This window comes from Pyrus communis, chromosome 11 (genome assembly GCF_963583255.1).
Source record: "Pyrus communis chromosome 11, drPyrComm1.1, whole genome shotgun sequence".
NCBI classification, from domain to species: Eukaryota; Viridiplantae; Streptophyta; class Magnoliopsida; order Rosales; family Rosaceae; genus Pyrus; species Pyrus communis.
Window position 1 is genome coordinate 12,689,502 of NC_084813.1, and position 12,318 is coordinate 12,701,819.

Genomic DNA, 12,318 nt, shown 5'->3' on the forward strand with positions numbered 1-12,318 from the left:
CTGTGACACCTGTATAGTTTCCAAAAAAATAAAAAAAATCATACCACGTGTCAATGTAAAATCAAAAGTATAACAACAGTAAATCCATAAATATACCACGACACAACATCTCATGAGCAATATAAATAATCATGTACTCAATAAATCAATGTTAACACATAAGTCGGAGTCACCTATAGTGACCTGTACGACTCATCCATATCTCATCAATCAATGCTAGCACATAAGTCGGAGTTGCCTAATGCAATATGTACGACTCATAGGCAACCTGTATGGCAGTGTCGGAGTTGCCTTTATGGCTCATCTACCAATTCTTGGACATGAGTTGAAACCACCTAATATGGTCTGTACGATAGGTTGGGTGTAAATAAATACGCTCAAGTGCTACGATTACGTGAAGGCTGTGCGAAGTATCGCAAGTCACCTACGAGTCGGAACCACCTAATATGGTCTGTACGACAGGCTGGCACCTACCTTGGATCCACGATGAGCGTGCGGTGCTAGAGGTGAACGATCACGTGAAGGCTAGGCCCTGTCCTCGGGCGGAGCACTAACACCGAGGTGCAGGATAATGAGTACTAAATGCATATAAACATAACCATACACACTGCAATCACTATCATCAACATGTACTCACCTGAAACTCACCTAAAACTTACCTGGGTGTCTGCAGCGTCATTTGGCATAACCACTTTAACGTCCTAAAAATTCTTAATCGGAACTAAACCCGGAAATAGGCCAAAATAAAATCATGGTTAATCTCTACGCTATTAACCATCATAACTTCTTTCCTTAAAGAAATCAAGTATCATGTTAAATTTGGAATGTTTTATGGCTGCATCTAACTGTCTTGTTAGACTGCCTACATACCCTTAAACGGGACCAAGCCATTCATAGTTCAACTTAGTACTTCAAAGCATTCACATTAATTATATGCCGATAATATGCATATAGATATACCATAATGCAATCTAAAACTCAACCATACCATAGTATTGTAACATATATATATATATATATATATGTGTGTGTATATATGACATGGCATAAAAATGCATAGAACAATTTAAAAGCATTTGTGGAATTATCAATCATATCTATATACGATAAAAGGAAAAGACCCACTCACCTGAGGTCCGCCACTTGATTATTACAGCAACCGACAATCCAACCGTTGGATCGTCATTAAATAACGTAATATTTGAGGATATTAGAAACTTACAGATTGGGAAATTGACGTACGGATCTTCCCAAATTGGATTTGTAAGTTCGTAAAATAAAACGTTGACTACCACTTGAATTGGTAATTGGAGGAGATCCAACCGTTGGATCGTAATGGAACTTCAGTATGATGTCTTAGAAGCACAATGTGGATCTTTGGAAGTTACAGATCGGAAATCTGAAATGCGGATCTTCTGGATCAAGTTACGTAGGGTTGTGGACCCTACTGTCAATCTTTGACCGATGATTGACTTTTGGTCAATGGGTCCCAAATCATTCTAGAACGTCCTTAGGGATATGTGTATGTAAATTACGTGTTTTATCGATAATAACTCTGAGATGTGATTTGATCATTGTTATAGGCGACGATGGTTTGTAATGTCTTGATTTTCATGCTAGAGAGTCGCCCAGGGGAGTGGATCATGTAATCCTTATATGTATATTCTCATCTCTACCTAGCACGAGGCCTTTTGGGAGCTCACTGGCTTCGGGTTTCGTAGGAACTCCGAAGTTAAGCGAGTTCACGCGAGAGCAATCCCAGGATGGGTGACCCACTTGGAAGTTCTCGTGTGAGTTCCCAGAAACAAAACCGTGAGGGTGTGGTCGGGGCCTCAAGCGGACAATATCGTGTTATGATGGAGTTGAGCCCGAGATGTGGTGTGGGCCCAGGCCGGGATGTGACAATTTGGTATTAGAGCCAATCCTTGGCCGAATGTGTGTCGACGAGGACGTCGGGCCCCTCAGGGGGGGATTGTAACATCCCACATCGCCCAGGAAAATGGATCTTGTAAGCCTTATATGTATATTTCCATCTCTACCTAGCACGAGGCCTTTTGGGAGCTCACTGGCTTCGGGTTTCGTAGGAACTCCGAAGTTAAACGAGTTCGCACGATAGCAATCCCAGGATGGGTGGCCCACTGGGAAGTTCTCGTGTGAGTTCCTAGAAACAAAACCGTGAGGACGTGGTCAGGGCCCAAAGTGGACAATATCGTGCTACGATGGAGTCAAGCCAGAATGTGGTGGGGGCCCAGACAGGAATGTGACAATTATACTCTCCAATATTATATATATATATATATATATAAACTTTACCAAACAATTATTATAGCAAAGCAGGGTACATTCATCAAAATTTGCCAAACAATTATTATAGCAAAGCATGGGTACATTTTTTAAGGGACCAAAATAGGTAGACCATTGGATGAAATTTCAAAGGCTCGGATCACTTGATCTGTCGGCCTTGGTGGAAGAGATTAAGAGATGATCATTTGCCAAACAATTATTATAGCAAAGCATGGGTACATTTTTTAAGGGACCAAAATAGGTAGACCGTTGGATGAAATTTCAAAGGCTCGGATCACTTGATCCGGCGGCCTTGGTGGAAGAGATTAAGAGATGATCTCTTTCCCACACAAAAAACAATAATAGATATTCAACTTAATAACCTTATTAAATTTCCTTGATTAAACTTGATATGGATTCATTCTCAGATCAACGAAATAGAATGTACCCATATAATTTAAAAAAATGGATTAGAAAAAAAAAAAAAAGTTAAATGGATTTTATATATATAAAAAAAAATGGGTACATTTTACATTTAAAAAAAAAGGTATTTACATATAACAAATTGGTATATTTAAGAATAGGTACATTATGATTGAAACAATTGAGAATTATATGAATGGGTACATTTAAAATTAAAAAAATTAGAAAATCTTTTTATAAAAAATTAATGGGTACAAACTTATGCTAACATTTTTTATTGGAATGTTTGAACTGGAAATTAATTAGGAGTTCAATAAGGGCGTGAATATTAAAATCCTAATTTGACACACCCCGACCCAGAAAGTCCACTTGGACCCTGAATCGAGCTGTGCTGGCTGACACCTGGAAAGTGGCGAAGCCATAAAATGTGAGAGTGTATAAAAAGTGAATAAATTTGAATCTAAAAGTGTCTAAATACCAGAGTGCGCTACGAGTGGGAGCGAACCCATTTCACACGCGATGTCAGAGCATAAGTAAGGTACAGTAGTGTGGGTAAGAATCATACCCTTAAAAGTAGCCACCAATACTAAGATTAGCTATATATCCTCGTCGATATGAACTCAGCAGTTAAAACCTGAAGGGGTACAAAACAGAAAGTGTGAGTAAGCAGTAAAACCAAGCTTCCCAAAACTATTACCTTTCTAGCAGTAATAACCCTTCACTGTAATTCCCTTATCGTTTTCTATAGGACAGTACAACATATATACATATATCCAAACCATACTCAGAAATGACCAAAACCACGGTTTGCCATCAACTCCACCATACATTAATAAGTAGGCCAAATGAACTTAATCAATACAAAGTGATATATCAGTCAGAGTTATCTAAAATGACATGTACAATTTATCCATATCTCATCAATCATGGCTAGCATATAAGTCGGAGTCACTTATAGTGACCTGTATGACTTATCCATATCTCATCAATCATGGCTAGCATATAAGTCGGAGTCACCTATAGTGACCTGTACGACTTATCCATATCTCATCAATCCTGGCTAGCCAATAGCTCAATAAGTACACCTGCACATGAGTCGGAACCACCTAAAGTGGTCTGTACGACAGGACTAGGTGTAAATAAATACGCTCAAGTGCTACGATCACGTGAAGACTGTGTGAATAATCGCGGGTCACCTACGAGTCGGAACCACCTAAAGTGGTCTGTACGACAGGACTGTGCACCTACCTTGGATCCAAGGTGAGCGTAAGGTGCGGGAGGTGAACATCACGTGAAGGACTGTGCCCTGGCCACGGGTGGGAGCACTAACACCAGGGTGCAGGTTTATGAGCTCTTAATGCATCTCAATATAACATGTGCAACTCATGGCAACCAGTACGACAGTATTGAAGTTGCCTAACACATAACTGTAGTCATGCTATAACGCAATCGATTCAACTAATACCATAAACTCACCTGAACTTACCTGGGTGTCCTGAGTTCACCTTTGCACTTGAAAGCATTCCCAATAATTATATGCAAGTAATATACATATGGATATACCATAATACTCAACCATGTCGTAGCATTTTCAATTATAAACAATACGGTGTGAAGTGTACAATCAATAACGCCCTACTCCCGAACTACTTATTTTCAGGGATAATTATCCATGACAACCCAATTAACACTAATTTAACTAACTAATTCACAAAACTAAAACTTGCCTTTACCAATTTCCTTCGCATTACTCAATTTCCCAAGCAAGGTTTTTGTCTCAAATATTTTATGGCTGCATCTAACGTCTCGTTAGACTGCCTACGTACCCTAAACAGGGATCAAGCCATTCGTAATTCATATAGGTACTTCAAGCATTTACAATAATTATATGAAGGTAATATACCTAATCAATTTAAAAGTGTCGATAGAACTCTCAATAATATGTACGATAAAAAAGGAAAAGATCCACTCACCAGGAGTCCACGCTATGATTCTCTAGCGCATGATCGGTCCCTGTGACCAATTATCAAATCACATCTCAGAACTCTTATCCGTAGAATACGTAATTCACATAAAACACAACCTCAACGACATTCTAAAATAGTTTGAGACCTATTGACCACAAGTCAACAGTCGATCAAAGATCGACGGTAGGGTTTACAACCATGTATAACTTGACTCGGAAGATCCGCATATCAGATTTCCAATCCGCAACTCCCAACAATCCACAATATGTTTCTAGAATAACATATTAAAATTTCATTACGATCCAACAGTCAGATCTCCGCCAATTGCCTAAAACAAGTGGCCGTGAACATTTATTTTACTAACTTACAAATCCAATTCAGGAAGATCCGTAAGTCAAATTCCCGATCCATAAATTCCTATGATCTTTAAATATTATGTATTATAATGTATCCAATTTTGGTGACGATCCAACGGTCGGATCATCGATTCCCATTTTTATCAAGTAACGTATCGTAACGAACTTAGGTTCCAACGATCAACCTACGTCATTCAAATGTCAAAACTGAATTCAAGACATTCGACATAGTCTAAAAATAGCATTGGCGGCCCACTGGCCACGCGCCGCCGCGGGTGGCGATCGGCCGCCCCGACTCGCCGGAAAATTCAACTATTTCCAAAAATTCTCAAACTTCACAAAAATGAAGATCTCAGTGAGTGGAGCAACTTTCATACCTGCCATGAAGTCCAAAAGTAGACGGAAGATGGTCAATTTTGCCCACAAAGCCGGCGGGTGCCTAAAACTTCCCGACGTCGATTCGTCGTCTAAGGTGGTCCAACGGGGTCAAGGTTGGTTGGGTTTTGCTCCTGGGATGATGGGCTACAAAGCCCAAGTGGTGGCATCAGCCATCGCTTTGCCGATTTGCCGGAAAATCGAAAAGGGTGGCCGGAGCACTATTGATTTTCGTCAACTTTCGTGGCCTCAAACCGCCACATACCATGGTTAATCAAGGTGGTTCTTGGGTGGGTTTTGTAGAGGGGAATGAGAGCTTCAAGATGGTGGTGGTGGCATCAAAAAACTCCACCGGAGTTGGCCGGAATCGGCCTTGGAAAATGGGAACTTGTTGTGGGTGCGGTGGACGGGAAGCCACTTTCTTTTTTTTTTTTTTTTTTTTTTTTTTTTTTCTTTCCTCCATTTCTGATTGGGCTTCACCTTGAATAACCAATTTCTGATTGGGGATTTAATTTAATTAACACTAAACCTTGAATAACCAATTTCGAACGTCCGTAACTATACCGTTATAATCCGGACTCGCAAACGGCCTTCGCCTATACGTTCGTACCAATGAGTACTACAAGGATATGCTAAAAGAATAAGTCCCACATCTCTCAAGTCGATGGTCAACGGAAGTCAAAGTTCTTACCTCTAGGGCAATTTCGTAAATTTACGTTTTTAAAATAAAATAAAAACGTAAAATTTGGAACGGGTTGTCACATAATTCAATTATTATTATTATTTTTTAAATTATGTAACTGACATATAAATTCATTAATACATTAATGTCATGAACTTTGATCAAAATCTGAAAACTAATAAGGTCCCAGTCAATGAACATCAGTAACTAAGGACCAAATACTAATTTTTTTTTTCCTTAATAAATGATTGTTTTAGCTTTTTTGTGCACAACTAGTATTGAACTGAAGAAAATCTGAACACAAGATCTTGATACATGAGTTTAGTTTACCTCTGTAGCCCTATTTTCAACTCTCGTTTCTTTGTGGCTAAATGCGATATTTAAATTACTCCATGAAAAAAATAGATTTATACATACTATTATGATCAATTGACCTAATAATACTTTTATTTAAAGAAAATGAAAAGCGAAGGGGTTTTTGATAACCATTCACTTTTAGTTATCGTTTGGTAGCTACTTTTAGTTTTTAGTTTTCAAAAAATGAAAGTTGAAAACTACATTCTTAAATTTAATAAATGAGTTTTTTTTGTTGTGGTTTAAATTTCAACTAAAGGAGATAGAGGGATGTGGCCAATAGCAGATCCAGGATTTTAACATTAGGTGGTCCTAACTAATTGTAAATTTTTTTTTTTTAAAAGTCTCATTTTGCATTTCTACCTTTATAAAATTAAAAAGAAATTTACACTCTTGAGGAGTGCAAAATGAGATTTTTAAAATGCTAATAACAGTTCCCCATAAATTAACTAACAATGACCAAATTATTATAAAAAAAAATATCATACACTGTATCACAATAATCATATGAATATTTTCATCTAATACACATAAGACCAAAATTAGAAAATTTATTTAATTTCAATATTTTAAGTAGTTGATGATAGAAAGATAGAGAGAGGTGGAATAGTTGTGGTCGGGTTCCATTGGCAGTTAGGGTTGGATTGTATGGATGGATTTAGGGCTTTGTATCAATTAAGTGAAGGGACTGCATGAGAAGTAGTTAGGCCTTGGGTTTGCAAACGAAAGAGAGAGTTTTAATTTTTTTAATGCCCTGGTTCAAAATGACGTCGTTTTTTACTAGGTCATTAAGAACAAAATTAAAATTTCTTCATCTTCTTCGCTAAACCACTGTTGGGTGCTGTGTTGCAATTCAGGAGTCCTAAAACCAGCAATTTAGGTGCTTCCTAGATTACCACATGGGTCCAATAATAGATTTGTCCCTGGGTGTAGCTGCAAAGAGAGAGAGAAGAAAAAAAAAAGAAGTGTAAGGAATTCTGTGTTTGTCTTTTCCCTCTAACTTATGCCTTTATCTATAGTAAACATAATGGGCTTACTTACTCTACAAGTAAAAAGAAAGCCTAAGCTCTTCTAGAAAGCCTTAAGGGTATTTTAGTAAATGTATATTTTAGATTTTCTTTTCCATTATTTTATTATTTTCAGTAGGATTTTTGTTGCCTTTGGGGCCCACAACTTACTCACCCTCTTCCTTTCTTTCGTGTGTCTCTCTGCCCCCCCCCCCCCCACCCCACACTTCGAGGACTCTCTCGAATTCTCCTCCCTCGCCATCTCTCTAACTCTCTCAAACTCATTCGTCTTCTCTGTCAAGCCGAGACCCAAAAGACCACCAATTCACCATTTTCTCTGGCGAGCATCACCAAACCACCACTAGGTTCATTTTCTCTCCTTCTTGTCATCTGCACTTGGCGAGCCGAGCTGCATTCAAATTCGAGAGGATTTCAGCGAGGGCTTGATGAATCCAACTAAGGTAAGGGTCTATACCACTTGGGTTGCCTTCTCCTTGACATTGTGATAAAGATTGACTCATTACATGCGTGTTTTGGTGATGATCTAGTGCAAAAATTAACTCGGAGATTTTCCTAGTTTTCCTGCACGCCACAAGTTGTAGGTTATTTCCTAGCCTTTTTTTGCCACTACTCGACCCCATATTTTTATATTCTTAATCTACTCTTGCATAGCTTTAAATTCATACATAGTATGTTGAAAATGGTTAAGATTTGGACCCATAACGGAGCTCGGGAAGTTTCCATCAAATTTACTAGAAACCGATGGTTACAACAGCAACTGGTGACGATTCGGGTTGACCAACCCAATAGCCAGATCTAACCAGAATACCTGGGACCCAAATCCAAACCTGGATCCGTAAACGGACCCAAACCCAAACCCAAACCCGACCTTATTAAGAAACCAGATTCATAATATTCTAGAGAATATTCCTTGCGTTGATTTTTTGAGTTTTTCCGAGACTCCTACTAGGCTTATTTCGATGCCCTAAGTTTGTTTTTGGCATCTGTTTAGTGAAATTTTGAAGTTTTAACGTAGTCGACCACCTCTTGGTTTGGTTGACTTTTTGGTTGGCCGTTGACTTTTTACAAAATTTGTTAGGGACCCCTCTTAGCGTATTTCAATGTGCTGATTCCAAATCCGCCATCCATCTTTCCAAATTCAAATGTTTTAATTGAGTTTTACTAATGGACCCTAATATTATGCTTAGGTGTGATAACTAATGGAGTCTCAGACTTTCCTGGCTTGAATGGATGTGACATAGCAAGTAACTGTGAGTGGGTCTTTCCTTTTATTTGATAATGCATTTTCTACGTCATGACATAATTAAATTAACTTATATAAAAAAAATGTCATAATGATGGGAATTATGAAATTATCGTAAATCCTACGGGGATGCACAAGTATGCATACTATTATAGGATACATTAATTATATATACGCCCATGGATAGTCTTATGGTTGGGAAATATGGGGGAGATTTGGGGCGGTTGGGGTTGTCGCTTGTGTTTATGGGGGTCCGATTGGATGAGGGGTTGGTTAGGCTGTGATTGGAGGTTGAAGGTGTGGTTTAGGATAGGCTTGAGGAAGATTGGTAAGGGAAAGGAAAAAGAAACCAATTTAATCTTAGTTGTACACTATCATTAATCCTAGTCCAATGGCTGAGAGTGTGATCCTTATCTTTTTTGGAAAAATGGGGATCCCTTTGCTTGAAGAATCTGTATATTTATTTACTCTAATAAATATTAAATACTTAAACTTAAAACACCCTTATTACCCTAGTCACCATCCTTTTTATGAATCAAATAAGATAATTCACTCTTCCCTCATCAAAACCAAATCCTTCTCAAAAGGCCACGAGCTCCACATCGTCCCCGTCACAGGTGAATATCTCATCAACACCACCTATCTAAGCACCAACCTCAATGCTTTCTATGCAAACTATGGCAAAATGCCCCAAGCCTACGTGATTTGTTGTGGGATTTTACTACAAAATTCGTTCTTTGTGGAATTTCATCATCACCATGAATCAACCACCTTCTCGCCACCACCACCAGGATTGTTGCCGTTCCCATCCCCTTTTTGGCCACCAGCACTACAAATCACCACTGCCATCAACTCCACTGAATTTCAATCATTGCCACCACTACACTTTCTCGAATTGATCCAAAACCCATCCCCTTTTTGGCCACCAGCACTACAAATCACCACTGCCATCAACTCCACTGAATTTCAATCATTGCCACCACTACACTTTCTCGAATTGATCCAAAATCGAAGCAAGTTTTAGTATTACCAATTTTCGAGGTCCTAAAAATTTCGGTTCGAGATTTGCTTTTTTATTTGAACCCCGAGCCCAAAGCAGCTCTAAAAGCGAGCAAATGTTTGAAATATTCGACACAAGTTTGAACTTCAACGTATGTATTATCTAGAGCAACCGGCTCTAGTTTGACACATTTTTTAACTTGTGGGCCAAAAAATACGTTGTCGCCTTAAAGCAACTCCACACATCACCCTTTAAGGCAATAATTACCCATACAATTGGGCAATAGGCAATTATTGTTCGAGGGAATAGTAATTGCACAAGTGTATCTTCACTAGGATGATCGCCTAAGTGCTCAACGGTGGCCCACTGTCGCGATTTCCCTAAAATCGTTGAACAAGTCCACTAGACTATTAAGTGCTACCTAGATGGCCACCTAAGAGGACTAGGCCAGCTAAGCCGCCTCAATGACCTTTGGGCGGTTTTCCAACTTAAAAAAAAAATTGCTGCAAAGGTTGTGAATCTTCAGCGTCTCACTGCGCCTTGTTCCCTGTCTGCGTGCGTAGAAGAAGAGTCGGCATCAAAGATTTGACGAGAGAGGAAGAGAGAGAGAGAGAGAGAGAGAGGGAGAAAGAGCTCTGTAAATTTGCAATTGTAGAGAAGAGGTTATGTTGGCTAGGTTAGAGTTAGGGATTTTAAAGTTGGTTGATAGTTCTTTTAAAATTAAGGAATAAGTTATTTATTTAATGTGAAAACAAAGGCCCAAACTTTTTTTTAATGAAAACTAAAAAGTAAGGCCCAACAATGATTAAAACATATTAGGTTTAAAAAAAACATTACAAAACCAAGAGTATTCCTATACTTGTGACAACCCGTTCCAAATTTTACGTTTTTATTTTATTTAAAAAGCGTGAATTTACGAAATTGCCCTAGAGGTAAGGACTTTGACTTCTGTTAACCATCGTCTAGAGAGACGTATGACTTATTCTTTTAACATATTCTCGTAATACTCGTGGATGTGAACGCATAGGCGAAAGCCGTTTGCGAGTCCGGATTATAACGGTATAGTTACGGACGTTCGAAATTGGTTATTCAAGGTTTAATGTTGATTAAATTAAATCCCCAATCAGAAATTGGTTATTTAAGGTGAAGCCCAATCAGAAAAAGGAAAGAAAAAAAAAAAAAATTCCCAGCTTTCCAGTGGGTTTTTCCCACTCGCGACCACCCACTTTCCAAGGCCGATTCCGGCCAACTCCGGTGGCATTTTTCGATGCCGCCACCACCATCTTGAAGCTCTCATTCCCCTCTACAAAACCCACCCAAGAACCACCTTGATTAACCATGGTATGAGGCGGTTTGAGGCCATGAAAGTTGACGAAAATCAATGGTGCTCCGCCCACCCTTCTCGATTTTCCGGCAAATCGGCAAAGCAATGGCCGATGCCACCACTTGGGCTTTGTAGCCCATCATCCCAGGAGCAAAACCCAACCAACCTTGACCCCGTTGGACCACCGTAGACGACGAATTGATGTCGGGAAGTTTTAGGCACCCGCCGGCTTTGTGAGCAAAATTGACCATCTTCCGTCCACTTTTGGACTTCGTGGCAGGTATGAAAGTTACTCCACTCACTGAGATCTTCATTTCTGTGAAGTTTGAGAATTTTTTGAAATAGTTGAAATTTTCGGCTAGTCGGGGCGGCCGACCGCCACCCGCGGCGGCGCGTGCGGCGGCGCGTGGCCAGTGGGCCGCCAATGCTATTTTTAGGCTATGTAAAATGTCTTGAATTCAGTTTTGTCATTTGAATGACGTAGGTTGATAGTTGGAACCTAAATTCGTTACGATACGTTACTTGATAAAATGTGAATCGATGATCCGACTGTTGGATCGTCACCAAAATTGGATACATTATAATAAGTAATATTTAAAGATTATAGGAATTTACGGATGGGGAATCCGACTTACGGATCTTCCTAAATTGGATTTGTAAGTTAGTAAAATAAATGTTCACGGCCACTTGTTTTAGGCAATTGGCGGAGATCTGACCGTTGGATCGTAATGAAATTTTAATATGTTATTCTAGAAACATATTGTGGATCGTTGGGAGTTGCGGATTGGAAATCTGATATGCGGATCTTCCGGGTCAAGTTATACAGGGTTGTAAACCCTATCGTCGATCTTTGATCGACGGTTGACTTGTGGTCAATGGGTATCAAACTATTTTAGAATGTCTTTGAGGTTGTGTTTTATGTGAATTACATATTCTACGGATAAGAGTTCTGAGATGTGATTTGATAATTGGTCACAGGGACCAATCATTCAGGACGCCTCGATGCGTGCGCTAGAGAATCATAGCGTGGACTCCAGGTGAGTGCATCTTTTCCTTTTTATCGTAAATATTATTGAGAGTTCTATCGACGCTTTTAAATTGATTAGGCATATTACTTTCATACATATTTATTGTGAATGCTTGAAGTACTATATGAACTATGAATGGCTTGATCCTTGTCTAGGGTACGTAGGCAGTCTAACGAGACGTTAGATGTAGCCATAAAATATTTGAGACAAAAGCCTTGCTTGGGAAATTGAGTAATGCGAAGGAAATTTGTAAAG